At 49.2% G+C, this 11,068-nt stretch overlaps 1 protein-coding gene across 3 annotated transcripts in view; it reads left to right on the forward strand.

The window, feature by feature from the left end:
- Positions 1-44: 44 nt before the first annotated feature.
- ASCC1 (activating signal cointegrator 1 complex subunit 1) overlaps positions 45-11,068 on the forward strand; it is a 123,864-nt gene continuing 112,840 nt past the window's right edge. The window contains exons 1-3 of one of the 3 annotated variants that reach the window (XM_014538399.1): positions 45-61; positions 5,882-5,969; positions 9,539-9,631. The gene's annotated coding sequence lies outside the window, so the exon portion shown is untranslated. Of the gene's footprint in view, positions 62-5,881; positions 5,970-8,785; positions 8,851-9,538; positions 9,632-11,068 lie in introns of those variants that run through there. The other 2 variants (XM_014538400.1, XM_014538397.1) reach the window with 2 other exon arrangements.

The raw sequence follows: 11,068 nt of genomic DNA on the forward strand, positions 1-11,068 counted from the left end.
TCAGCGCTTTGGACCCAGGGCCGCGGGGTGGGGGCAGGGCGGAGGGGCCCGCGCCTTTCGGGTGAGCACGGAGGAAGGGGGAGAGGTGGAGGGAGGGAGAGGCTGGGGAGCTCCCCCAGCCCTGAGGCTGTAACTGCCCTGGACCTGGTCTCTGGTCTCGTAACAAAGCGGCCCCTGTCGGGATCGGGGAGGCCTCTTGGGTGCGCGGAAAACCTGATAGGGGTGGGCTGGGGAGTGCCCATGAGTCACCACCCTAAAGCCCCGATTTAGCCCCAAGACCTCACGTCAGAGAGGCCAAGCCGTTGTGCCCTCTGACCCCAGGGTTTGTTTGGTGGAGGGAGTGCAGGGAGTACTGCCCAGCCCTGCATGGCCGCCTGCCAGAACTGCCCAGGCCACCTCCAGCGAGGGCAGGCAGGGCCTTCTCTCTGAGGCAACCTTAAAAAGATGCAGGAAGATCAGCTGAGAGGAGACGGAAGAAAACCCTCTGTACCCACCTGGCACAAATGGTTACTCAGGACGAATGGGTGGGTGGCTATTTTTGAGTTGGCCTACATACCTATTTGCCTCTTTATCTTTTTAATATCACACATGGTTATTACGGGAGCTTTTCTTTAGCACTTGGTGCAGCTGCTGCATTTGCTGAGGGCTGCACAATGAGGCGTGTTGCCTCACTCTCCCAGGAAGTTTTAAGAGTCTCTGGCCCTGGAAAGCAGGACATCAATAGGCCAGCAGAAGCTTCACCAAGCTCTTTTCCCAAAGAACAGGATCCTAGCCCTGATGCACCAGCTCCTGAGCTGGCCAGCCCTGGGGGCAAGGACTGCCATCCAGACCTGATAACACTGTCACTGGGTTTTGCTGGGCCGACCTGAAGCCCGCAGGGCCTCTGGGCCTCCTTGCTTGCAAAAGTTGACCTTGTGGTCCTGCAGCCCCACACTGGCAGGCTTTCTTTTACAGATGGGGAAGTGAGGCAGAGATGAGTTATGGACAGAACTGGTTTGGGATTTACTGCTCTGATTAAGTAGAAACAAGGAGAGTCTGGAACTTTCTATGTATTGTACCTAGTGTAGCCTCCCTAGGACTTCTATGAACCTTTTCATAGCTCCCTATTGCCTTTAATACAGATCTGGCTCCTTATTTTGGCCCACCAAGCCTCCAGGACAGACCCTTGCCTATCTCTAGAGTCATTTCCCTTCCACAGCACAGGAGGGGAAAAATCACATATGGTTCTAATTACCTCTGAAACGCTCTTAAATTTTCCATAAAGTACAGTGTACATAGCTTTGTGTATACAGCTTTGCAGAGTAATATGCATGTAGATGTGCAAAATATATACAGCCATGTACAGTGGATCATAAAGAGGACATCAACAAAGTAAAAGCATGTAATTTACAGTATTTTTAATCACATAAAAGAGAAACAGACACATAGACCCAGAAGTGAGACTGTAGAGGTAACAGCAGATTTCTGTCTTCTCCCATCTGGTGCCCTCTCCGGGGCATGGAATTCTTGGCCCAGGGGAAGAGAATGGGGGACGCTTGCGCTGCTTAAACTGCTCTTTTTTGCTTGGATGTTTTTTCAACACTGGTATGACTGACTTTACCCAGGTCCCGTGACCTGTGGGATGCCTTTCCTCTATAGTCTTAAGAATCTTCTCTTTCCACTTGCTCCCATCTTCACAGCGATTACTTTCCTCAGATGCCCTTCTAGCTCTGGCTCACACTGCATGCTTGTCTGAAGCTCAGAGCCCTCCAGGAGCCCTCTTTCAACACACTTGGGAAGCTCCATGTTCCCCTGCCAGGTAGTCCAGGGCAGGGAGTCCAGCCCAGACCTGCTTGGCTTTGAAGCCAGTGCTCAGTTCACATAACCATGATGAGTTGCTCTCTTCCCACTGGACATTGTGTATTGAAATGATCCTATTCTGGGTCTGATGCCTCCTCAGACTGTAAACGCCTTCAGGAATCACATGTTTTAAATCGTTTAAGTACCTACCACTACCACCACCCCAACTCCCCCCAATACCTACACATACTCTCACACACACCTTCTATATGTTCATACATATGGTGTGTGCTCAACAAATATTTGGCTCAGAATTGAATGGAATTAGAGCCCACGTGTGAATCAAGTGTGAATCAAGGTTAGTGTAAAATCAGCAAGAAGTCTCCCTGACCTTCCCAGGCAATGGGGAATTCTGCTTCCCTTGAACTCTAATAGCATTTATTATTGTCACAGAAAGTTAAAACTGGGAAGGGGATTTCCCTTCTTGTCAGATGAGAAGACTACAGGGCAAGTGTCCAGAGTGGACTGGAATGGGAACCAGATCCCCTGGTCTGCTGGCTTGCACTGGCCTTCTCCATTGCACCTCCTCACCTCCTCATAGAGGCCTTCCCTGTGGCCCCAGCCCTCCTCTGTCGTTTCCTTTCAAAGCACTTATCCCATATGTAATTATACTTGTGCTTATCGGTGTGGGTGTCCAATGTCTGCCTTTCCCACTGACTGTAAGATCCAGGAGGCCAAGGTCTGTATCTGTTTCATCCTGGAGCTCCAGTACCCTGCACAAAGTCAGGACCACAGAGTTCCCAATAAATGTATGTGAAAACCAAGAATGAGGATTCACGTGGCCCGAGAACCTCCTTACATTTCCCTAGGGCGGCACTGAGGTTGGCTCACAAGTTGCAGAGTTGACAGGACTAGAGTGCTCCTTGCCAGTAGCTCCTAGGCAAACACCCTGTCTCGAGGAGCTTAAGATGTAGGAGGGGAGATAAAACACCTAGTGAATAATCCTAACACAAGGAAGGTGGCTGAGCTGGGTGCTAGCATTGAGCAGTGGTGTGGAGGGCAGACTGGAGGTTTGAGACCTGAGGCTGAGAACCAAGTAAATAGTGATTGCAAAAACTGAAAACCACCTAGGTGTCTATGCCAGGAGAATAGTGAAATAAATTCCAAATCCTGGAGTATTATGTGGGCGTTAAAAAGAGTGAGGTAGATTTTGGAAAGATGTCCAAGATACATTGTCAGGTGAAAACAACAAGTTGCAGAATAACGTGTAGGCTATAATCTCATTCTGAAGAAAAAGCAGAGGACACGCCCCTGCAGACACATTCTTCAGTGTGCAAAGAAAACATCTAGGAGGATACTGGAAACTGTTTACAGAGGTTATCTCTGAGGGAGGGAGGGAGGGAGGGGAGCTTTTACTTTTCATTTTCACCTTCTGCACTGCTGGGTTTTCACCATGAGCTCATACTGCTTTCACAAGAGTTTGTGTTTTTGTTATTGCAGGATTGGGGGATGGGTAAAGAGGTGGGTGGGGCCGGAGAGGTGGAGACCCAATGAGAAATGCTGCAGGATGAGGGGCACTGACAGGGCCTGGAAAGATGGAGGGAGGGTCTTAGAAGGCCTTGTGGTTCCAAATGTGGAAAAGTAGAGACTGTTGTGGAGACAGGGGCATCAATTGGAGATGGGATGTGGGCGCATAGTGCAGTGTAGGACGACTCATTCAAGGTGACTGGCCACAGTGCTGGTGACCCTGGGCAAGAGACTAGAAACCCAAGACCAGGGACCCTGGCTCATAGGAACAAGGGCAAAGAAAGGAATAAGGTGGACGTTTAGGACCCTACGGATGCCTTGGCCGGTTCACCATCCTTTGAGTACAGACCGTTCTGGCTGCAGCTTGGAAACAAACGAAGCAAGGAGGGGCCAAAGCCTAAGCCAACAGAGGAGGTCTGCCTTCCTCTGGCTGGGGTGTGCCTGCCTGGGTCTCTGGGCTCCTCCTGCTTGCTCTTCTGGGCTCTCAGCCAGGCCTGGGGTGAAAGACCAGGGCTTTTGGCCCCTTCTGGAGGCGAAGCCCCTTCCCAGGACCAGGAGCAAAAGGAGTCAGAACAATGCTGTCCATGGAGAGATTGGGGGAGAGAGAGGGAGCTGAGTAGGGGCAGGAGAAGTTTCTTGGCTCAGATAAGCCAGTAAAAGACTGGAGAAGGTCAAAGATGAGGAATGTTCTGTGATTTCTAGACAGCAGCTAATTTATCTCATAAACACTTGCTCTGAGCCCGAGTCCAGTGGTAATACTGCCCCCACGCAAGCTGGATAAAGAACCGACTTTGAGGGGACTGTGCTTGAAGTCTTGTCTCCACGTCTCTTCACAAAAGCCCCGCTGAAAGGAAGGAGGAGAGCATCTGCCATGTGCTAGGGCACCTTCACAGGTGTCTGTTTAGTCTGCACTACAACCTTCTCAAAGGAGGTATTCTTGTACAAGGCAGGATGCTGAGGCTGGGGAAGATGGTGCCTTGCCCTGGACCACATGGTTAGGAAGTGTTAAAGCTGGGATTCGAACCTGGGTGTGCCCGTGTCCCACTTATAATTTGGTTGCTTGGAGCTCAGAACACATTTTCCCATCAAAATAATGCTGTAAGTGGTGGTTTGGTTGCCATAATGGCCTCGCTCACCCAGGGTATAGCCAGAATTAATTCTATGTTTCAGTGTGGTTGTGGATGAATCAGGCTTTTGCGGGCTAGCCTAGAAACCCACAGGAGAGGGAAAATGCGTTTGAGGGTGTGTCCACGCTGGGAACTGTTGCCCTTACTATAGTACCTGATTCAGGGCAAGCAGGGAATATGGTGGCTCAGGGAGCACTTGTCCTTTCCCAGCCCTGGAGAGGCCTAGTTGTTCACAGGAGCGAGGAAGAGCATCAGCAGGTTTGGGGTTTATAAGGCAGGGAGTGCTGCATGAGAATGTGCACTAATTTCCAGACTCTGCACATTTTAGTCCTTTCTTTTTCTTCCTTACACTGCTCCTCAGCTCTTCTACTTCTTCCTCTAGGATGGAGCACTCCAGGCAAGATCTAGGTTCATTTTCCCCACTAACTCTGATGTCTGTGTATGAAGTGGCTGGTGATAATCACTGCATAGGAATAGGAGTGACTATAGGACCTCAAAGCAAAGATCTGGAAAGCTTTCAGAGTGACTTCAGGGAGAGCACTCATTCGTTCATTCCCTCACTTATTCACCAGACACTTGTGGGTGTGCTGGGCACTATGCTCCTTCCTTATCGGCACTTCTTTTGCCAGAAGAATCCTGGGCAGGACTGACTGTGGGTCTTAGACCCAGAATCTTAGCATTGGAAGGAGCAGATGGGAACTGCTGTCATTCACCAGTTCAGGAAGGGCTGAGTGTCAGGCTAAACACTGAGAATATGTAAGTATGAAGGATGAAGTCTAGAGAGAGGAGGAAAGTGCTTTGCACAGTTTGTTAGTCCAGGGTCCCCGTGACTGGACCAGTACCGGCTCTTTCTGGCCGTACCGATGGCCTTCCTCCTTCCTGCCTCAACATGGGTCCCAGTTATCTTTTAGGATTGAGTCTGGGGCTGGGGGGAGGCCACAGAGAAGTAGGAGGATTCCTTTCTCACTGATAGTAACAATGGCTGGGCTCTCCCCTGGAGTGAGAACTGGATTTCCTGTAGGTGGGGTTCAGGAAGACTTAGAAGACTTTTCTCATTCTTTCAATGAGCCACCTGCTTGCTAAATTCCAGGTCTTCATGAGCACCATTCATTCTGCATGTACCTCTGTTTCCCAACCTCCTTCACCTGGCTAATTCCCATTGGGCCACGGCTTAAAGGGCTCTTCCTCAATAACTTTGCTCACCCGTAGCACTCCATGCTCATTCATAGCACCTTGGACTTCCCATAGGATGACCATGGACCTTGGGATTGCTCTTGCTTATTTTTTTTTTTTGAAATTATTTTTATTGATTTCAGAGAGGGAAGGACTTGAAATGATATCTCAAAATCAGTTATCCCTAGAGTGTCAGGAGACCTGGGTCCCAAAACCTTGATACTGACCTTGGTTGTTCCTCCCAATATCCAGAGCTTCTGCTTTGTCATCTGCAGGTTGTTTTGTCAGGGGGGACATGCGATGCTACTGTGTGACAGTGCCAGGCACAATGAGGATGCTTCAGAAAGGAGGATGAATCAGAAGGTAAGTGCTCACAGTCTGGTCACTGGGGGCCTCACTCAGTAGGGAGGACACAATGGAAATGGCCTCCCGGGGCCCTACAGTGCACTTCATGCAGGTGCAGGCAGCTAAGGCTGAGGGTGTGAGAGAGGCAGCACTAGGACCCAGAGGCAGTGTCTGGAGCCGGCTCAGCTGGGTAAGTTCCCAGCCAGAACACAATGTTCTCAGTGTACCCACAGGAAACCCTAAAGAGGAGAACTGCACATGGCCCTCTGCTGGGTGTGTTCTGGCCCCAGCCTTTTATTCTTCTTCCTAACCTCAGTCCCCACTTTCACATCCTGTAACCTGCAGAGCTGCCCGTCCCACCCCGCTGGGCTGGTCCCAGGCCCTGGGAGAGCAATCAATGCAGGAAGCCCAAGGCCTCACTGACCTTAACCATTTTCAAATAAGACCATTTGCCTCTAACCTTGGCTTCCTGAATCGACCCTTTGTGATGGAAAGTTTTCACAGTACAGAAGGCAGACTCAGGGGACAAAGCTGAGTTGCTGGCTGAGGCCAGGGTCTTGGCTCAGAGAAGGGAAACAGCTGATGCCGCTGAACCATCTCCTCCCTTCCTCTCTGAAGGCCAGACCCCACCTGGGACCGGGCGAGGGCCTGCACTGCTGCTGCATAAATCAGGAGGAACTGGGAGCTGCCTGGGGAACCAGGGCCAAGTTTGGAGCAGAACATCCTATGATGTGGTTCCGAGTTTTTATTTCCACGAATGCTAGAATACGTTGTCCCACCAAGCTATTTTTATTGAATGAAAATTTTTTTTTTAAAAAAAGCAAACCTCTGCAAAACCAACAGCCCTCTATTACAGGGAAGGACAAGGTGAACTTTTCACTTCCTTCCCCCCAGCCTATCAATTCATCTGTGGTTTGGTGTCACCCACACTTCTGTGCTATATTCAATCTCAATTTTTGCCTCCTTGTTTTTGAAGCAGCAAGAGCCAGGCTCTTAAACCCATGTTGCTCTACAAGTTGCATGAGGCTTTCAAAACAACCTTTAGTGAGTTCACAAAACAGATTGCAAAATGGAGACCCACCAGCCTTCTGGGCAGGTATGGAGGCCAGATGCCAGCCTCTCTGCAGAGGTGGGCGGAAGAGAGTGAGCCATGGGAGAGAGCATGCGAGAAGCCAGCACCACCCAGCCATAGTCTGGCTAACTGCTCTGTTGGAGGGCTGCAAGGAAGGAGCCAAGTTCTGGGTGACACACTACATATCTGCCTCCTTAATGAGCAGCCTGACCATGGAAAAGAAACCTCAGTGCTTCTATTAAGCTCCATGAATAGGGCTCCTTCCACTCTGACATTTTAGAGTCTTTTTCCAAATATTGTTTTGTAAGAGTTTTATGGTGTCCTCACCCAGGCCAGTAAAAAGATTCTATGGGTGCCTCCAGACTTGTCCAGGCTCAGGGATTCCCTTCTTGGAGAAGGGCCTATAAGAGCAGGCAATGCTGCTACTCCTGGGGAAGTCTGCTCAAGGCTCGGGGTCCCAAAGTACCTGGATTCTAGTCTCAGTTTTTTCAACTTGCTGCATGACCCTGTGCAAGTCACTTTCTCACTCGAGGCTCTGATATCCTCATTAATCAAAGGAGAAAGTTTGGTAGACATCACTGTTGTAAGTGGAGTTGTGTCCCTTCCCAAAGTTCATATGTTGAAGTACCAACTACACCCGCTACCTTAGAATGTGACCTTATTTGGAGATAGATCTTGACAGAGGTAATCACATTATAATGAGTTCAGTAGAGTGAGCACTAATCAAATATGATGATGTCCTTATTGAAAGGGGAAATTTGGACACAGACATACATAGAGAAGAAATGATGTCAAGAGACATTGGGAGAAGATGGTCGTCTACAGGCCAGGGAGAGAGGCCTGGAATGGATCCCTTTCCTTGGCTTCCAGAAGGAACCAACCATGTCAACAACTTGATCTTGAACTTCCAGCTTCTAGAACTGTGAGACAATTACGTTTCTGTTGTTTAAGCCACTAAGGCTGTGGTACTTTGTTATGGCGGCTCCAGTAAGCTGTTACAGCAGCCTGAGCCCAAACTAGTACAGTTGCTAAGGCCCCTCAGCTCTTGGGCTACAGGATTCTTTCCTGCCATCTTGGTGGCTTCCTCTGTCCCACATGCTCTTTCTCTTACCCTCTCCCATTGAGTAAATGACATCATGTGTGAAAGTGCTTAGCACAATGCCCCACATATGGTAACTCTTCACTATCCATTAACCATTACAAACATTATTAGGGCTCTCAGTGTCTAGAGCAGCCGTGGGCAAACTATGGCCCGCGGGCCGGATCCGGCCCGTTTGAAATGAATAAAACTAAAAAAAAAAAGACCGTACCCTTTTTTGTAATGATGTTTACTTTGAATATATATTAGTTCACACAAACACTCCATCCATGCTTTTGTTCCGGCCCTCCGGTCCAGTTTAAGAACCCATTGTGGCCCTCGAGTCAAAAAGTTTGCCCACCCCTGGTCTAGAGCCAACCTCGACCTACCCTGAGACCCTCTGTGCCAAAATGAGAGGTGTGGGTTCTAAGCCCAGGCCCTCGTGATCAGTTAGGCCTTCATTATTGAAGCCTTACTACCCCCCGCCCCCCAGCTTTTAAATCTAAGAGTATTAACTTGGCACCTTCCAGGAGCATTAACTCTTTTTAATGGAAAGCTTAATGGCCACAGAGCCAGTAGCACTCAAAGGCTGCAAAGGCTCAGAATGGGAGATTATTTCTCTGTCCTTGGACTCCATGATCCCCAGGGTCATGCAGAGCTGCAGAACTCTAAGGCTAAGTCTCTGCTTTCCTGTTTGCCTAATGAGGACACCCTTGGCTGGCAGTGTACTGGATAAGGCTTAACTACAGGTGGGGTCAGGGTTTGTGCTTCTGGACAGCGAAATGCTGCCTTCCTCCTTGGTCCTCCATCCCCCTTCTGCTTCTTTTGAATGAATACTCCTCTGTACTGAGAGATGGCATGGGGACCATGTCCTGCTTTCTTCCTGACTCCCTGAGTCCATAGGTCTCTGAAGGTCAGAGCGCCTGGTACTCCAGCTGCAGTCTTGGGCTGGTCAGGAGAGTCCGTTTCCTTGGCATTATCAGGAGTGCTTTCAAAAACACTCTGGCCCTGAGTTTGTTGAAGCGGGATCACAGAATGAACCTTGAGTCTTCTCTGGGCGATGACACTGGTCCAGGACAGCAAAGTGCTAGGTTGTCCTCCAGGCAGGGCGTGTTTGTTTGAGAGCTGCATTGCCCTGACTTCACAGGACACACCAGATTGACTATATTTTGGAGACTCTGCAGAAGGTTAAGTGGGTAGAGTCTGACTTGAACAGCCTCAAAACATGACCTTTGGGTTTGCTAAACAAATGAAGTGCCCGTGCTTGTGTGGTTTATCCTGAAATATATGCCTGAAGATTTCTGAGAATAAGGAGGGGAGAGAGGGCGTGGGAGTCTCCTTCAGGCTTTCAGGGCCAGGGAAAGGGGGAGGAGAAACCGTGTAGGGGGGAAAACATCTTCCCACAATGTCCATATACTTTACATTTGATCATTCTAGGCTGCCTCTTATTCTGGTTTTTGGCTCAGAGCCCAGAAGGGAGGCTCCTTCAATAATCCTGTCTGAACTTAGGACATCTGCCTTTCCCTCAAAGTAAGTAAATACATATGAATCTGTAAACACTTAGTTTCTAGTCAGAGCAAAAATACTGTTCACCACCTAGTGGCCTGCAAAGATCACATCTGCTGCACTACACCAGCCTATGGGTCTAACCCTTCCAGGCCTGAGGAGCCTGCTTTCGAAGTTATTTACTGTGAAAGTCAGGATTCTTGGCCTCTCTCTTAGGTGCCCCTTGGCTGTGCCAGACAAATGCTCTTTTGATGGAAAGTGGAGCAGGGTGAATGAGGCTCAGAACAATCTGGTTCTTGCTTCCTTCTCCTGAGAGAGATCACCACTCCCCTGTTTACACGCTTTGCTGCAGCCACACCAAATGACTTGGAGTTCCACAAATGCCGCCCTGCCTTTGCACATGCTGTTCCCTGTATTTGGAGTGCTTATTTGGCTTCTTCCCCTCTTTGCTCAGCTAACTGATTCACCAGTCACACTCAGGCACAGGCTTCCCTTGTCTAGGAAAATTTCCCTGTCATCCCCTCTATATTCCCACCTCCAAGCCCTCTTGGCTTCCACAGCACCTTGTACAGACCAGAATCATGGGGTTGTGGCACTGTATATATCCCTCATGTCTGTTTACTTGTCTCCTTTTTCCTTATGTGCCCCCCAACCTGAGACCCATTGAACCCTAGGAATGAGGCCCGGGAGCCTGTATTTTTATTAAGCTTGATTCTGAGGCACAGCCAGGTTTGGGAAGCATTGCCCTAGCTTTGTTCTTCTGTTTCCCTATAGATTACTAGACATATACTAGACCCTGAGTAAATGTCTGGCCCTTCTAGTTTCTCTCCTAGCCTCTTCTTGTTTCACTTCTGTCCCTTGCTAGCCCTAGACCAATAATTTGCTTATCCTCTTGCCCTTGCAAAACTGTAACCACCAACTGCTCATTTTTTTCCATTCCTACTGCCATGCTGCTAGGAGCTGTTGGTATACTTCCCCAGAGATTGGTGCCCTTGCAAGTTCAGGGACTCTGACCGCAACTGGCCCCTGAATGTGGTTGGCAATCGTCTGACCCTGGTCAGCTCTATTCCATTCTTCTCAGAGACTATTCCCAACCTCAGTGTTCACCTCCTCTGGCCCCACAGACAGTACACCAACTTGCTTTCTCCTTCACAGAGAAAATAGAAGCCACCAATGGGAACTCCTTCAACTTCCTGCCACCTCACCTCCACATTTACCCACACCGGCACTATCCTTTTCACTCTCCCTCCCTCTAAGACAGTGGTTCTCAACCTTCTGGCCCTTTATTTTTATTTTTTTAAAATTATTTATTGCTTAAAGTATTACAAAGAGTATTACATATGTCTCCTTTTTCCCCCCGCCCTTGACAATCCCCTGGCCTCCCCTACCCCCCAGTGTCTTATGTCCATTGGTTATGCTTATATGCATGCATACAAGTCCTTCGGTTGATCTCTTACCCCC

Source organism: Myotis brandtii, unplaced genomic scaffold (assembly GCF_000412655.1).
Source record: "Myotis brandtii unplaced genomic scaffold, ASM41265v1 scaffold190, whole genome shotgun sequence".
NCBI classification, from domain to species: Eukaryota; Metazoa; Chordata; class Mammalia; order Chiroptera; family Vespertilionidae; genus Myotis; species Myotis brandtii.